This window comes from Suncus etruscus, chromosome 10 (assembly GCF_024139225.1).
Source record: "Suncus etruscus isolate mSunEtr1 chromosome 10, mSunEtr1.pri.cur, whole genome shotgun sequence".
Classification (NCBI taxonomy): Eukaryota; Metazoa; Chordata; class Mammalia; order Eulipotyphla; family Soricidae; genus Suncus; species Suncus etruscus.
In genome coordinates, this window is record NC_064857.1 from 105,342,431 (window position 1) to 105,347,434 (window position 5,004).

The 5,004-nt window shown below is 38.8% G+C and overlaps 1 non-coding gene across 1 annotated transcript; it reads left to right on the plus strand.

Moving 5' to 3' along the window:
• The first annotated feature begins 1,904 nt into the window (after positions 1-1,904).
• LOC126021629 (U6 spliceosomal RNA) lies at positions 1,905-2,008 on the plus strand. Its single transcript, XR_007500129.1, has one exon. It is a non-coding gene; the product is annotated as a U6 spliceosomal RNA (small nuclear RNA).
• Positions 2,009-5,004: the final 2,996 nt, after the last annotated feature.

A 5,004-nucleotide genomic window follows, 5' to 3' on the forward strand; every position in this document is an offset into this window, starting at 1 on the left:
CACCATGTAAGAAGGTAAAATACAAATGGATTAAAGACCTTGATATCAGACCTGAAACCATAAAGTATATAGAACAACACATAGGTAAAACACTCCATGGCATTGAGACTAAAGGCATCTTTAAGAAGGAAATAGCACTCTCCAAACAAATGGAAGCAGAGATAAACAGATGGGGATATATTAACCTGAGAAGCTTCTGCACCTCAAAGGAAATAGTGCCCAGGGTACAAGAGTCACTCACTGTGTGGGAGAAACTATTCACCCAATACCCATCAGATAAGGGGCTAATATTCAAAATATACAAGGCACTGATAGAACTTTAAAAGAAAAAAAAAAACCTAATTCTATCAAAAATAGGAAGAAAAAATTAACAGACACTTTGACAAAGAAGAAATACAAATGGCCGGGCCGGGAAGGTGGCGCTAGAGCTAAGGTGTCTGCCTTACAAGCGCTAGCCAAGGAACGGACCGCGGTTTGATCCCCCGGCGTCCCATATGGTCCCCCCAAGCCAGGGGCGATTTCTGAGCACATAGCCAGGAGTAACCCCTGAGCGTCAAACGGGTGTGGCCCAAAAACCAAAAAAAAAAAAAAAAAAAAAAAAGAAATACAAATGGCCAAAAGGCACATAAAAAATTCTCCACATCACTAATCATCAGTTAGATGCAAATCAAAATAACAATTGGTATCATCTCATGCCACAGAGATTGGTGCAAATCACAAAGAATGGCAATAAGCAGTGCTGGCAGAGATGTGGAGAGAAAGTAACTCTTATTCACTGCTGGTGGGAATGCCATCTAGTCCAACCTTTATGGAAAGTGATACGGAGATTCCTCCAAAAACTGGAAATTGAGCTCCCATATGATCTCCTGGAGATATACCCTAGACAGGAGTTTCAAACTCAATTTACCTGCGAGGCAAAGTAGGGGTGATCCTTGAGTGCAAAGTCAGTAGTAAGCCTTGAACATTGGGGGTGTGTGTGTGTGACCCAAACAACTAAAACAAAACAAAGCAAAAAAAATTCCTTTAGGGCTGGGCCACAAAATGTTGTATGAAGGACTGTTTGCAGCCCGTGGGCTGCGAGTTTTAGACCCCTGCCCTAGGAACACAAAAATACAATTCAAAAATCCCTATTTACAATAGCCATACTCTGGAAACAACCAAGATGGCCTTCAACAGATGAATGGCTAAGGAAACTGTGGTACATATACACAATAGAATATTATGCAGCTGTCAGAAGAAATGAAATCATGAAATTTTCCTATACATGGATGTACATGGAATCTATTGTGCTGAGTAAATTAAATAAGAGAGAGAGAGATGCAGAATAATCTCCCTTATCTATGGGTTTTAAGAATAATAAAAGACATTTTTGCAGTAATTCAGAGACAAAGAGAGGAGGGCTGGAAGGTCCAGCTCATGACATGAAGCTCACCACAGAGTGGTGAATGCAGTTACAGAAATAACTACACTGAGAACTATCATAACAATGTGAATGAATGAGGGAAGTAGAAAGCCTGTCTAGACTACAGATGGAGGTGGGGTGAGGAGGAGGACATTGGTGCTGGGAATGTTGCACTGGTGAAGGGTGGTGTTCTTTACATGACTGAAACCCAACTACAATCATATTTGTAATCAAGGTGTTTAAATAAAGATATAATTATAAAAAAGAAATGCCTCAATATATATGGGGAGAAAATGGTGCTGGAGAGATACTGCAGGTAGGGTTGTTGCCTTACATGCCTCTGACCTGGTTAAATGTCTCGCACCCCATTTATACTCTCCTATCAGTGCCAAGAGTGATCCCCGTATGCAGAGCCAGGAGGATGCCCTGAGCAGTACTGATTGTAGCTTTAAAACTTGGAAGAAAAAGAAGATAGAAAGAGAGGAACGAAAAAGAGAAAGGAGTGCTCACTTTGGCAGCACATATACTAAAATTGGAACGATACAGAGATTAGCATGGCCCCTGCGCAAGAATGACATGTAAATTTGTAAAGTGTTCCATATTTTAAAAAAGAAAAAGAGAAAGGAAGGAAGGAATTAAGGAAAGAGAAAGAAGGAAAGAAAGAAAGAAGGAAGGAAGGAAAGAAAGAACGAAAGAAGGGAAGGAAGGAAGAAAGAAGAAATGAAAGAAGGGAAGGAAAGAAAGAAAAAGAAAGAAAGAAAGAAGGAAAGAAAGAAAGAAAGAAAGAAAGAAAGAAAGAAAGAAAGAAAGAAAGAAAGAAAGAAAGAAAGAAAGAAAGAAAGAAAGAAAGAAAGAAAGAAAGAAAGAAAGAAAGAAAGAAAGAAAGAAAGAAAGAAAGAAAGAAAGAAAGAAAAAACAAAAATGAAGGAGAAAGAAAGAAAAAAGAATAAAGAAAAGAGCATGGAAGAAAAAAGAAAGAAAGAATGAAAGAAGAAAGAAAGAACAAAAGAAAGAGAGAAAGAACAAAAGAAGAAAAGAAGAAAGAAAAGCAAGCAAGCAAGGAAGAAAGAAAGAAAGAAAGAAAGAAGAAAGAAAGAAAGAAAGAAAGAAAGAAAGAAAGAAAGAAAGAAAGAAAGAAAGAAGGAAGGAAGAAGGAAGGAAGGAAGGAAGGAAGGAAGGAAGGAAGGAAGGAAGGAAGGAAGGAAGGAAGGAAGGAAGGAAGGAAGGAAGGAAGGAAGGAAGGAAAAAAGGAAGGAAGGAAGGAAGGAAAAAAGGAAGGAAGGAAAAAAGGAAGGAAGGAGGGAGGGAGGGAGGGAATATCTAACTCTAGTACTTCAAATAAATCCAAACAGAGAGTAATCGTTCATAAAGGTTCTTGTCTGATTACTCTCCATCTTTCAAAATAATTAGGAATAAGTGTTTGAATAGGTACTTTGAAGTTCGAATTAAGTCAACCTAGAATATGAGAGCACAAATTATGTTATTTCTATTCCTTGTCATACACTCAAATCACACATGCTTTTCAGCAGCCTACACTCATTGATCCATGCAGATGTTTTTAGTGGGATGGAATGAGAGGTAGCAGGGATGCTGAGTCACCTGCCTGCTCTCAGCAATCCTGGTGTGCCCCAATAGTGAAATGGCAATCAGCAATTCAGTCGAAGAAGACCTGGTCTCTATCTTCCCTGATTTATCCAAGAAGTCTGCATCTGATCAGATGTTCAGGCATGCTCTCAATTAAACAGAGCAATGGGAACTCATTTGGTTAGCACTCTTCAAGGCTTGCTCTCTCTCTCCCTCTCTCCCTCCCTCCCCTTCTCTCTCTTCTCTTCTCTCTCCCCTCCTCTCTCTCCCCCTCTCTCTCCCTCCTTCCCTCTCTCTTTCTCTCTTCCTCTCTCTCCCTCTCTTTCTTCCTCCCCCCTCCCACTCTCTTTCTCTCTCTCTCTCTGGGTGTACCATAATTGCTAGGAGTAATAATTGATATTTATTTATAAAATGAATGCAAAATTTAGATAATAAAGGGTGGATAGATTTTTCTCTGATTTCCAAAGAAACATCAAAGAAGAGTCCTCGAAAATAGTTTGAACCCTTATTCTTCCATTTATTCAGCCTTGAAGTTTTTGTGTGCCCCAGTTTCTCAATCTATAAAATAGAGTAATAATGAAATCTCAATCACAAGGTGGTTATAAGATAAAACAAATTAGTACATTTTAACAACATACTAATTGTTTAGTAGTAGGGAGTCATTCTATTATCTTCATTTACTTCACATTTCCTTATTTTAATTTTTGGGTTTTTTTTTTTGGAGCACACCCAGCTGCGCTCAGGGGTTACACCTGGCTCTGTAGACCATATGGGGTACTAGGAATCGAACCGGCATTCTTTCTGAGTCAGCTGCAACCAAGGAAAATGCCCTACCACTGTACTACCACTCCAGTTATAATTTCTACCTCACTTTTCTAATCCTGCTTGTTTCTACAGCTACTGTTATTTAGATCTTGAAATTTTGTATTATACCTATAATTTGTCACATAGTTTTTAAGAGTAAAATGTTTTCTTAGAAGTGCATCCTTAGAATAAGTGAATTGATGGAGGGTAGAAGGTAGAAACACAGGAAGAAAGAGTTGAGAAGTATTTTCACTTACTGTATATTTAACTAGTTTGCTTAAGTAAACATTCTAGTTTCCAAATTACTATAGAAAATAAAGAGAAATGGTCACGTGAATTTCGTTTGTGTCTTTGCTTTGTTTGGGGGAACAAATAGGAAGTACTACCTATGACTACTTTCAGATTGGTCTCTGTACAGGGCATGCGCAGCATGTGATCTACCTCTGGCCTTGGCCTTTGAATACTTGTCTTGGAAAAGGACTATGGAACCACACCCAGGGTGTTCACAACTAAATCCTGGTTCTAGCTCAGGGATCATGACTGGCAGTGCTCAGAGTCATATTTGGTGCCAAGGATCAAGCCTTTGTGTGCTGTATGCAAGGTATGTTCAATACTCCTTATATAAGCTCTCTGGCTCCTTAAATTTGGGATCATATAAGTTCTGCCTCTCCAGATAGCTTTGCTATCTTTGCCTTTATATTTCTGGCCTTATTGCTCTAACTTCATCTTTCCTCACTGCATACACAGTCACTACTCTATCTGGAATTGACTAAGTTTTCTTTTTTTGTTTGTTTGTTATGTTTTTGTTTTCGTTTTCATTTTTGGATCACACCTGGAAGCACTCAGGAGTTTCTCCTGACTTCTATGCTAAGAAATCGCTCCTGGCAGGCTCAGGGAACCACCTGGGATGCTGGGATTCGAACCACCGTCCTTCTGCATGCAAGGAAAACTCCCTACCTCCATGCTATCTCTCCAGCCCCATGGAATTAACTAAGATTTTTAAACTAATCTAAGAATAATTCTGGTCACAGTTCTGGTTTCTTATCATCTTGTAAGAAAGAGCAAATACACTATTGATTTTTATCTTAGTTAAGAAACACTATCCCAGGAATTTTAGCCTTCATCTGAATTTTAAAATGTTACACAATTTGGGAAAAATGGGTCATTATTCTCCTTTTTGTATTGGACTACAGCAGAGTATGGCTAAACTAAGA